This window comes from Aethalodelphis obliquidens, unplaced genomic scaffold (genome assembly GCF_003676395.1).
Source record: "Aethalodelphis obliquidens isolate GAN/ISIS:26980383/991018 unplaced genomic scaffold, ASM367639v1 scaffold14, whole genome shotgun sequence".
NCBI classification, from domain to species: Eukaryota; Metazoa; Chordata; class Mammalia; order Artiodactyla; family Delphinidae; genus Aethalodelphis; species Aethalodelphis obliquidens.
The window spans coordinates 10,449,718-10,463,295 of NW_020837958.1; positions in this window are offsets into that span (position 1 = coordinate 10,449,718).

The following is a 13,578-nucleotide window of genomic DNA, read 5'->3' on the forward strand; positions in this document are numbered from 1 at the left end:
GGTCTCTCACTGTCGTGGCCTCTCCCGTTGCGGAGCACAGGCTCCGGACGCGCAGGCCCAGCGGCCATGGCTCACGGGCCCAGCCGCTCCGCGGCATGTGGGGTCCTCCCGGACCGGGACACGAACTCGTGTCCCCTGCATCGGCAGGCGGACTCTCAACCACTGCGCCACCAGGGAAGCCCGGCTTATTCAGTTTTAACACACTTAAAACTGAAATGTTAAAACATTATATGGAATATATGCAGTAGAAACTTAAATAAATGGGAAGATTTTTCAAATTTTTATGAAAAAATGCTGTATTCTTCAGTGCTTTAGCAAAATAGGAAAAGACAATGTGAATTAGTTATGTTAAAAGTTGAATAGTTTTTTAATCACTTTGATTATTCTTCAAGATTATGAACCAAAAAATAGAAGTTTATTACTCATAAGAGTAATAACACTAATAATGATAGCAATGATACTTATATAACTCTGGGTGCTAGGCACTGTTCTAAGAACATTCATATATTACTGAATTTAATTTCACATACATTAAGTCAAGTACAATGGAAGAAATGTAATGAAATAATAATATTAAATATATAATAATATAATATAATAATAATATAATAATAATATAATATTGAATAGTCTTCATTTCATTCTGCCTACTGAATTTCATCCTTTAAATCTATTCTGAAACCCCATGTACCTTTTTCTAAACATAGCAAAAGATTTCCTACTTAAATGATTTTTCCACTATATTCATCCCTCTTTCATTTCCTGGTGAATTTCTATGAATATTTCAAGAATACAGCCCAAATGGCAACTTGATGAAAGGTTCTTATCTAGCCTATCCTTTTGTTTCTACTTTGAAAAATAAACTATATACTCTGTTAATTTCCATACTACTTTTTATACCTAACTAGGTCATAATGCATTGTATTTATTTGATTGATCATCATTTTGCTCTTGGTAATCATAACCTCCATAGATTAGATAATGTCTTTGACATGCTTAGAACAATGTTTAAGCTTGATTTCTGGGTCAACATAATATCAAATGTGAAGTGTCTGTAGTGATTGGAAAATGAGGCAGCAGTTTCTTGGTAAAGCGCAGAAGATTCTACTCCTTTTAAAGTTGAACTCTTTGTACTACTTTTAGGCATTGTTCTGCACCTTGAATTTTTTTTTGCATGGAAGCTACCTGAGCTGCTATGCCAGTTTATCTCTTTATTAAATATGCATTAATAAATCAATTTTTTCTGTAGACAGGAGTTATTTTTGTTTCTCCTAGCTATAGCATTTAATATAAAACATGTAGTAGCAAATCTTAGAATAGATGGATGCAAAGAGAATAAGAGACCTAAAAAGGAGTTAGGTTGAGGAGGTTGAATGTTATACAGATGGTCAATTTAAAAATCAGTGGTACTTGGTGGCTATTTTAAGTACTGAGAACACAAGAGTTTTTGTTGTCTGGACTATACTTCAACTTTCAAACAAAGATAAGGGTGGAGGAGCAGGGAAGTAAAGAGAGAAAAAAAAAATGAGCAAAAGTGATGGCTCTGACTGGATTGATTCAGATGTACAATACTAAGTCAAGAAATACCTTAATAGTATAGTGTGTTTACCTTATCTCCTAGAGTCAATGACTTTCTTTTCTAACCAGATTCTGAATCTACATTTTTTTGGACTAAAACATATATGGCCTTGAAAACATTTTCCAGACTCCAGAAATTGCCTTCATTGAGATACTACTGAAGAATTAATCCTAATTAAAAATTGGTTCTGAGATCAATATGTTCCCACACACGAATCTCTCTAAGTCTTTTCAGAGTAGCACTGGGAATAATAGAATTTTAAGTGTGTATATGATCTTTTGATGAACAGACTATAAAAGAAGAAATAAAGAAATATATAGTGAATAAATAAAAAATAAATAAACTGTAAACCAAGTAGAAGTTAAAACTTAGGGACTCAGACCACATACGTGCTCTATGATTCTACTTTTTCAGGAACAATGACCTGATTCTATGAATAGTACTAGAGTCTTTGATGACAATATAAAAACAATTAAATGAGTTAGAATGTAATAAGTTATCACGGAAACATGAATCTGGCACCGCCATCTCAAAATTGGCACTTACCATCTACCTCTACAAGAATTAAGTCACTAGCCACTGCAGTCGCTGACCTTCAACACATCCTGAAAGGAGTTCAGGGTGGCGATCAGGAATGAGGCACTCTGTGCTCTGGGGAAAACTGGCAGAACAGACCTTCAGATAGTTAGATATTTTCAGGAGAAGACATTACGAGGCCAAATTCTTGCTTCTTCTCATATCTAGAAAAGCACTAAAATCATTAACGGAGACGTCTGTTCCTCGTGACTAGCAGTAACCGTCACAAGACTAGCAGCAACCTTCTGCAAAAATGTGTGCTTGATTCCATATATCCCCCTTCACCAAAGTCACATATATACGAACCTCCCCCTACCTCTTCCAAGCAGTTCCTCAGAGCTATGAGACACTGTCTCCATGGGCTACAGTCTTCATTTTGCTCCTAATAAAACTTAACTAACAGCTGTCACTTTGTGCATTTTTTTTTCCGTTGACTGCACTTACGGTCCCAAAGATTTGAAAACCCTATGATGAGTATGAGCCCTTTTTCTGAAGAAAAGGGTAAAAGAAAGCAGCTATATGTTTTATCCTCTTATTGCATGTTACAAATATGATGATATAGAGGTGACTTTTGGGATTACTTACCATAACATTTTTCTTAAAATGGAATTTACAGATTATTCAGTATCTCCTACTACAGGTTTCATAGAAAGATGGAAGGAAAGAAGAGCGTTCCGTGATTATAAATATTTTCTGTGATAAAATATTCTTGAAAAATATTGGATGAGGCAAAGTTTAAAAGGCACTTAATTTTGTTGTATTTTGTTTTATGCTTTGGTATTTCTCAACCTTTTATAAAAGCAATCTAAATGACAGTGCCAAGCAAATAGCACACAAATATTTACTGAATGAAATACAAGCTGCATAAAATAATGAAAACGTGCATTGTGAGTCTCCAAAAGAATAAGTGATAAACGTACCTTTAAAAACTAATTTTACCAGGGAATCTTTTTTTTTTTTAATCAGCGTTCCCCATGACTAGTATGCACAAACTATATTGGGAAATGCTGGTCAGATCAAACCGTGTTATTTTAACATGAGAAGCTGAGGTCTAAGGAGAGGAAGCAACCTGTTCAAGGTCACACTTGTATTTAATTTTTAAGATGATTTCTAGTTAACTGAAGGAAAACTGTATATTTTACAATTAAGATGCCCATGTTTTAAAATATTTTTCATAGTCTAATCAACACTAATATAGATGTTTGAAAAGTATGACAAAAAACGTTCACAACTTACATTTTCTTAGAAGGATGTCAATTTTCTAATTGTTGCTAAATAGCTTGATAGCAACAAGCTATTATGTTATCCAATTTGACACACACAAAAAATGAGTACGTAAGAGTTTAGTTAGCTTGAGCAGGTACAGATAGCTACTTTGTCATATCAAACCAGTTATTAAGATGGACTACTCATACGTTTTACCCATACTCTTAAAATCAAGTAAAATAACACCGACCTGACATATTGGGTTGTTACTAATTGTAAAACACTTTGTAAATATTAAATTCTGATTTATCGCTGTTCCAAAATTAGTATATAAAATTCAAGGCAGCAGATGAAATAGAAAGTCTTGAGCGCTTAGGAAGCTTAGTGAAATATGTCATGATGAAATACTAATTCCAGTTCAATCTTTTCTGTTCCACTTTCACTGGAAGTGCAATTTAACAAACCCGTTAATAAACTATAAAATTGATTTTTCTCCAATTTATTATGCTCCCTGAATCTTAAGTGTTTTTTCCCTGTTCATTGTTGAAGAAAATATTAAAAAATCGAACACTGAATTATTTATGTTGCTTTAATTTCTTATCTATTCAGTGGTTTAGTATTGTAAATGGTGTCTCTGGTATATATATATACACACACACACACACACATATATATATAAAAAATGTTTTCCCCATATCTCGTTTATGAAATATCTAGTTTGGTTAAATGACCTAGAAGAGCAAAGGGACTCAACCAAGGTTTGTAAACTATGTGAAGTCACATAGAATGTATCGAAATCTCTGTCTATTGTATGTAGTTTCGCAGGAAATACATTCTTTTTCTCAATATCATATGTAGCTTGTCCATCAAAATTCAATAATTTTAGAAGTTAAAAGAATTAAATTTGAGTATAGACTAATATAATATAAAGATCATGGCCTTCCTGATTAAATGTGTTTTGATTTATATCTTAAATTCAAGCCAGTGGGGTATATATTTGAGAATGTTAATATTTCTGGAGCCAAATTTCCCATTATGAATTAAAGAATTAATTCTATATGTTAATACTGTACATTAGAGTATTATATAGCCTATAATACTCCATATTAATATATATCCAAAAATGTTTCTATGAGGAATAATGAAGCTAGGTTATGTATGGAGTCTTGAACAATTACACAGGATGGATTTAATAAATGTTAGTTCTTCTCTATGAATTTCCTTCTTTGTATCAGGACTCATATTCATTCCATCTAATATAATAAACATGACTGAGTGATGAACATTGCACACAAAGAATGACAAGAACAAGGATATGTAGACCACATTTTCTTTAGTATTTAGATGGATTTAACCATGATATTTTCTCCCTAAATCTAAGCCATTTAAGGATAAGATTAACTCATTTCCTACATGAAGTATTAAATTTGTCTAGAAACCATAAGCTCTTTATGAGTTTCTACTGTTTGGATTCTTATCATACTAAAACTTATAAACTCAAACATGTTGAGCATCACATGCCATTCGTCATATTTGATGCCATCATATAATATTTAGCATAGAGCTAGAGGAAGTAATACTTAAATTGCAACTTTAAGGAAAAAAGAGGATTACCCAGCTACAAGAATGAAAAGAGAATTATTTTCCAGTAACGGGGATGAATTTGAGTGGGAAGTAAAGAAGAGCAACGAGTTAAAGTTGTCTCCCATATGTCTAGTTTTAGTAGCTGGATACACAGGTGCTGTTTAGTGCAATACATATTGTAGGGGGCTTAACGTGTTAAATATAATGAAATTTTGGACATGCTAAATTTGAGAGATCTCAGAAGTCCTAACTAAATTGTGTTAAGCTAGTACTAGAAGCCTAGGGAGAATATACTGCTTGAATGGAACAATTATGGCATAAGGTATGTGCTGGGAAACCTGATAATTAATAGAAAGGTACAGGCAAAGAGTAAAAAGAGTAACCAGAGAGGTAAACTGTAAATCAAAGGAGGTTGTGATGCCACAGATACCAAAGAACTATACTGTGTTAAGATGAAAGAAGTGGCTAGCCATCACCTAGGCTGCAGAGAGCTCAAGTATCATTGTGGTTGAAGTGTCTGTTGAATTTTTCAACATGGAAGTCACTTGCCTAAAGACAGTAATTTTGATAGAGTGTGTGAGTAGATTTAACTGTATTCATAAAAACAAAAGAGATAAACATCGAGGGCATTATGTTACGTGAAATAAGTCAGAGGAAGACAAATAGTATATGATATCTCTTATATGTGGAATCTACAAAAGCTGAACTCATAGAAATACAGTCTAAATTGGTAGTTAGGAAGGGTTGGAGGTAGGAGAAAAGCAGAGATGTTGGTTAAAGGGTATAAACTTTCAGCTATAAGATGAATAAGTTCTGAGAATCTAATGTACAGCATGTTAATTATAGTTAATAATACTGTATTATATACTTGAAAGTTACTAAGAAAGTAGATCTTAAATCTTCTCACCACAGAAAAGAAACAGTAATTATGTGATGTGATGCAGTTGTTAGCTAACAGTATGGTGGTAATCATTTTGCAATATATTGCGTATATTTAAAACTACACTGTATTTTTAAACGTGCACAATGTTTTTTTCTTCCCATTTTACTGAGATATAATTAACATGGAACACTGTATAAGTTTAAGTTATACAGCATAATGGTTTGACTTACTACATCGTGGAATGATTACCACAATAGGTTTAGTGCACATCTGTCATTTCATATAGATACAAAATAAATGAAATAGAAAAAAATATTTTTTCTTGTGATGAGAGGTCTTAGGATTTACTCTCTTAACAACTTTCATATATATCGTACAACAATGTTAATTATATTAATCATGTTGTTCATCACGTCCCTAGTACTTATTTATCTTCTAACTGGAAGTTTGTACTTTCAACTGCCTTCATCCAATTCCCCGTGCCCCCAACCCACACCTCTGATAACCACAAACTTCTGACCTCTTTTGCTATGAGTTTGTTTTTTGAAATATAATTAACCCACAACACTATGTTAATTCCTCGTGCACAATATAGTGATTCAATATTTCTATATGTTAAAAAGTGATTACAATAAGTCTACTTACCATCTGTCACCATAGAAAAATATTACATTGACTTTATTATTATTGACTATATTCCCCACACTGTACATTTCATCCCCATGACTCACTTATTTTGCAGCTGGAAATTTATACCTCTTAATTTCCCTCACCTTTTTCACTCATCTCCCATTCCACTCCCCTCTGGCAACCACCAGTTTGTCCTCTGTATCTATGAGTCAGCTTCTGTTTTGTTATGTTTGTTCATTTGTTTTGTCTTTTAAATTCCACATATGAGTGAAACCATATGGTATTTGTCTTTCTCCGTCTGACTTACTTCATTTAGCAAAGAACTCTCTAGGTCCATCCATGTTGTCAAAAATGGAAAGACTTCATTCTTTTTATGGCTGAGTAATATTCCATATATATATATGGCACAATGTTACATATCAATTATATCTCAATAAACCTGGGGTAAAAGATGGGATTAACTTCTCTTTAAAAAAAAGTTGAGGTTGGTTCTCAGATGTTTCACTGAAAAATCTAGAGAACACAGAAAATAAATGATCACACGTAGACTCTATGATGCATTTTAGAAAGTAACACCATGTTTCCAATGTATTGTGTGAAGGCATGGGTTCTAGAAAATGAAGGAAGAAAAATTGAGATGGAAAAGAATTTAAAGGCAGAAATAAATAAAGAATGAGATGAGACAAAACTATTTAAAATATTTTATGAAATTCAAACCAATGCATAATTATTACTGAACTCATAGTTAAAAAAAAGAATAAAGCTTCGTCAAACATATTTGGGGATTAGGAGGAACCAGTTTAAACATCTTTCCTTTAAGAGGCTGACAAAATAATAAAAGATATGAGACAGAAGATGACATATGGAGAGGTCAGAAAATAGAAATCTAACATATATATCACTAAGAGCCTCAAGTAAGGGAAAAAACTTGTGAAAAAGAACAAAATTAAAGGAAAATTTGAAGAAATCTTTCTGAATCTAATTAAAAGTCAGATTTTGGTTATTAGAGTTCCCTCAATACCAAGTCAAGATACCTAAAAGAATGACTATAGGGCTTCCCTGGTGGCACAGTGGTTGGGAGTCTGCCTGCAGATGCAGGGGACGTGGGTTTGTGCCCCGGTCTGGGAGGATCCCACATGCCGCGGAGCAGCTGGGCCCGTCAGCCATGGCTGCTGGGCCTGCGCGTCCGGAGCCTGTGCTCCGTGGCGGGAGAGGCCACAACAGTGAGAGGCCCGCGTACCGCAAAAAAAAAAAAAAAAGAATGACTATAATCTATGAGTTACTCTTTGCTGAATTGTGCTTACAGAACAATTTCAAAGTCTCAATGAATTAAAACCATATATATTTATAATTTTTTCTCAAATTTAATATTTTTGTTTGCAGATCAGCTGCTACAACTTCTCTAGGATATAGGGGAAGTTCATATTAGGTCTCTGGGGCTTCCTGTTTCTAGATACAGGCTAAAGCACAGTCCTTTCTCATGCCAGTGGGCATAGCACACAGAAACAAGAGGCTGAACAAATGAAACTAATATAATATTGTAGATCAACTACACTTCAATAGAAAAAAGAAGCCGAATCAAATCTCTTAAACACACTGGAAGTTTTTGCTCATCTGTGTCATACTCATGTTCATTGCATTTTATTGATCAAAGCAAGTCTGATGGCCAAGCTCAGTATCAGTTGGTCATAGGAGTATTACTTCTCAGACGTAACAAAAGGGAGTGAATATTTGTAAATAACGATAAGGTATACCATATTAGATATGACATAGTAATATGTTTGAATTTTGAATATATAGTGTGTATATATATATATATATATATACACACACACATACACACACACACACACACACACATATAGAGAGAGAGAGGGAGAGAGAATAGAAGATATATAAGAAGAAAACAGAAAGAATATAAGTGAATCTACACAAAATAAAATCAATTTATGTACGTGAATAAATACTTGGCCATCCTATGCTGTTGTCAACTGGCATAAAGCGATCATATTAAGCTTTGAAAAAAGAACAATATGGAATTTAATTTAGTGGGATTGTAAACATAGCTATAGAACCGAATGTTGGTGAAAAATTATGAGAAATAAAATATATTACATGAAATAAATTTAATTGTAGTAATCAGAGTTCAAATTGCATACCAAGTATATCAAAACCAGTAATTAAGGGGACAAGTGTTTAAAGGAAATAATGATATATCAAGTTTTAATATTAAATTAAAGCCAGAAAAGAGTTAAACTGGTGATTTGAAAAACATGAGTTTATACATACAAATCACAGTCTTTGACAGAAGTAGACAACAATAATACAGATTACTTTATAATATTCAATTAAGATGTCATTTTAAAAAATCAAGTCAGTATTACACACTCTTAGGAATTATCCAAGTCAATAATTGAGTAGACATTATTGATTAGATTTCCTGGGCCATATGCTAATGTGAGTGCTAAGGACACAGAATGAATATAAGACCTTGCTGTTTTAGTACGAGTTCATAGTTTTGTGGGCTTTCATGATCTAGTAGCCACAAAGAAAAAAAAAAGATGGAAATACCACCATTTTGGACACAAAGTCAAATTTTAAAAAAAAAGAACAGGCGAAACGAAGTATAAAAAGTTAAGAAATACACAAAAATACTGAAAGTGGTTTTCTTTTCGTTGTGGGCCTTCATAGAAATTTTAAATCCTGTGTTTTTCTGAATCTTCCACTCTCTTTATTCACTGAGATTATTTTATAGACACATGTGATTATTACGAACAACAATAGCAGAATTAAACTAAAAGTCCACCAAGACAGCAAGAGGACCAAAGTCCAGTTAAAAAAACCTCATCTTATTATTATTTGTTAGGACCTACCATTAGTTGGAACCTGGCTGGATTTGGATATACCATCTAGTGGAAAGGACCCTGCTCCAAACACACTGAATTACTTTGCTATGCAACATGCAAAATAGTTATTATATATGGAAGTGATATCTTATATATACATATATGTATATATAAAGGTAGTTCCTTCATTTAAAAATAATATCAATATATTATAGTGCTTTCCTCCTTCAAGAAGGTGACTTTCTTAGCCATTAAAAATATTGACTGATGTACTGATGAAGAAATGAAGTAGTTCATAAGATTGTCTTCTGGAAATGTAGACAGAACTTACACCAGCTCAAAGGTACGTCCCCTGATCAGTCAGTGGTTTCTCGTTCCATCTTATCTCTCTCCTGACTCTTTTTCTCTCTTCTTTTTTTAAATGTAAATAACCTCCAAATTAACATAATAATCTACATAACACATGCATTAAAGTCCACTTAATTCCTGAAGGCACAATTCTTTCCACAGTCTGTGCAGACTGAATTTCTCATGACATGTTTCTGTGGAGATTTTACATTCTATAATTAATCTATAATAGATGTTTTTGTTGGCACTCTAAATGAGCGATAAAATTTTGAATAAATGTTAGATACTGAGGGTAATTGAATTTAGCTTTTGCTTAAGGAGCAATTAAAAAAAAGAAACCAAAAACAGCATCATTATATATAAAAACAATGAAATTGGACAAGTGATAAGGAATCAAAGAGAAAATTCGTTGGGAATTTTCCATCGTCCTTTTTTTTTTTTTTTTTTTCTGTGGTACGTGGGCCTCTCACTGTTGTGGCCTCTCCCATTGCGGAGCACAGGCTCCAGACGCGCAGGCTCAGCGGCCATGGCTCACGGGCCCAGCCGCTCCGCGGCATGTGGGATCCTCCCAGACCGGGGCACGAACCCGTGTCCCCTGCATCGGCAGGTGGACTCCCAACCACTGCGCCACCAGGGAAGCCCTCCAGCGTCATTTTTTTCTCCATGATTGATATGCATGTTTTGTCTTTCCAAGCATACTCATTTGTTTATATTTTTCTTTCTGATTCTTATCAGAATTTTGATAACAAATATCTTTAAATTTTCAGTAAAAGCAAACTTAAGTCTTCTATTTTCTCAGCCAAAATAGTTGGAGGTATTCTTTACTTTTCTGCTGTTCATATTCCACCTGCTATCTCTAAACAAATCTCATCAGTTCTATCTTCTAAATATATCCAGAATCTGGCCACTTCACATTATATTCACTGGTCTCCACCTGGTCCAAGTCACCATTATCACTTATGTGGATTTTCACTAAACCCTCCACATCAGGGTGGCCCTGACATTCCCCTCAGCTTGCCTAAGCTCTAGACAGTATTCTTCCTGACTACAGTCCCTCACCTCTCTGTTTTTAGAGGATTCACTTTAGAAAAACTTTTATTTATGTAGAAAGTAGAATGGAGTTTTCCAGGGCCTGTGGGGAGCTGTTGCTTGATGAGTACAAAGCTTCAGTTTGGGAAGATGAAAAGCATTCTGGAGATTGATTTTACAGTATGAATGTACTTTACTAAACTTTACACTTAAAACTGGCAAAGACAGTACATTTTGTGTTATGGGTATTTTACCATAATTTTAAAAGATAGATAAACTGTCAGCTGGTGGTAAGGACTATGGATAAAACAAGATACATGTGGGAGCACACAGGATGCGGGGTGATGTGGATTGCTGTTTTATATTTGGTGGTCAGAGAAGATGGCCTTGATGAGTGACATTCAAGCTGAGGTATAAAGTATATGAGGGAGGGATTGCACACCTGGAAAAAGAGCATTTTAGACAGATGTTAAGGAAGTGATAATGATCAAAGGTAGGAATAGTTTGGTGTGTTCCGGAAATAGGGAGATTGCCAGTGTAGCCCAAGCAGAGTAGGCAAGGAGGAGAGTGTAGAATGAGATCTCAGAGAAGCAGGGGGTGGCAGATCATGTTTCAGATTATGACACTGAATAAATACCCTGATGTGAATAAAATATGGTATTATATTTCTGTGGAAAAAAGAAAAACCTTTCATTTTCAAATTCTTTCTCTGCCCCTTTGAGATATAAATCTTCTCCCAGCCTCTTGCCTCTTGCTGGTCTACAACTGAGGAATGTCTTCCTCAAGAACCTGAGAGCCACTATCCATTCATTGGAATAGAATCATCTAGAAAGATAGGAGGCCTATCTCTCAGTTTCTGTGAGAGGGTAGGAGCCTAACTTCATGGGTACCAAAGAGCAAATGCAAATGGTCTAATCAAATTACCAATATCTCCTTTAATTTCCTCTATCACTTTTCCACTAGCTCACTCCAGTACTTAAAAACTCCCCTGCCTTTTGTTTCAGTGCAACTGAATTCAGAATTTCTGCTCTACTGCAATAGTATTGGTCCCTGTTGGAATAGTCTTGAATAAAGCTTTTCTTTTCCTGTTCAGCCCCACCAGTGCAATTTCTTAAAAATATTCCTTATAAAATAGCCCTAACGCACTTAACAGCAATTCCTCTCCTATCGTCCTGCACAATTTTTCTCTGCAGCACTTATCACCATTTGACATATGATATATGTATTTTTAGTTTAATGTCTACTCCTCACAACATATAACAGCCTTTATCATTTTTGTATACTATTATTTCCACAATTCCTTGAAGAGTACATAGAACACAGTAATCACTCAATAAGTAAAAATAAATGAAAATGTTATTAGGTGGCCTATTTTTACACTTACTCTGAAATTTAAGGAAAGGACTTTTGGACTTGTTGCTATATAAGTTTCTACAGAAAGGATAATTTATGTTTTCACTTAGTTTCCCTTTATTACTGATCAGAACTATATATCTATGGCATGAACTAGCAAATGGAATGATTCCTGTGCTTAGGCTTTTGGAATAATATATAAAACACTCTAGTGAACCTGCAGGTAGTGCATATATCTTTTTTTAAGAGCTTAAACTACATTGCAGAGAAAAAGCATAAGCAATTGTTGTAACCATAAAATCTTTCTCCATGTTTTATTACTCATTCTTAACAAATCCAGGTATAAAATATGTGAAGAAATTGAATGTTCAAGTACAACTTGTTTGTTTTAATTTTATGGATATGTTGATTTCAACAGCTGATTGTGTTTCCCCCTTTAATTTGGCTACTAGAAAACAAGAGCAAACAATGAGCCAATCTCTAGCAGTTACAAAGGAGACATGTCTCTGAAGTAACTTTATTCCAGTTTTTTTTTCAATTCTTTCAATCTCATTTCTCTTTGAAAAAGGAGTGCTTCAGAGATAAACATGAAGCACTGTTTTTTCCATATAAAACATAGTTGCTCTCAAAATTATTAAATAACATTTAATTAGTTATCTATGTAATATTTTTGTGATTTAAATCTACTAAGTAGGAAGTTTTGTCTATCCTTTTCAGTGTGACATTTTGCTATGCTTTTCAAACTAAGGAATGCAGTAGTGTGCCGGCAGTACATCAAACCAAAGGCGAAAAATATCCATCTGCCCAGAATAAGAATGTTAATATATTATCTGAAAAAGAAAATTAAGTAATCTGGCCAGAAATTTGATTAAAATAAATATAACATCTTGTGGAATAGAATTCAAAAGTTACAAATGTTATTAGTCTAACACCTAATAAAAGAAAATTCACTCTCTTAAATGGATGGGCTTATCCTTTCCTCTTCATAGAATGAATGATAAAATTGTTCTCTATCACTGCCAGGTATGTTATCATGTAGGAGATCCTAATTACCCACATTCTCTATTACCTCTAGCTAATCAGAAATATAATGCATAGGCTACTCCCTGCACTAGGGAATACTTCAGCAGTTAACACTTAAGGATGCAGTGGTAGTTACCTTACAAATTTCATGTGGTCATGGAAGCTCAATATTAAAATACCGAGTTTCCGGTAAGTGGAGAATCTGCGATAATGTAGCTTTGGTATTCTTGAGAAAAGTACACAAGTTTTAGTCTCATTTAGCTCCAAAAGACACTATCAACATTCTCTTTTCATCAACCACTCCCTTACAATGAATATGTGAAAATGGAAACTTGTATGGAAATAGCTACAGTCCCTTTTAAAGGAAAACTCACAAATACAGAGGATCATAATAACCCACGCAAGAAGAATGATCTAAGTTTATCCAAGCTCTTGAACTTGAAAATTATCTGTAGGAAATATTAAAATGTCATTAGTTTGAGTTTAACGTCTGGCAAATATCAGAATTGTACAGGAATTCA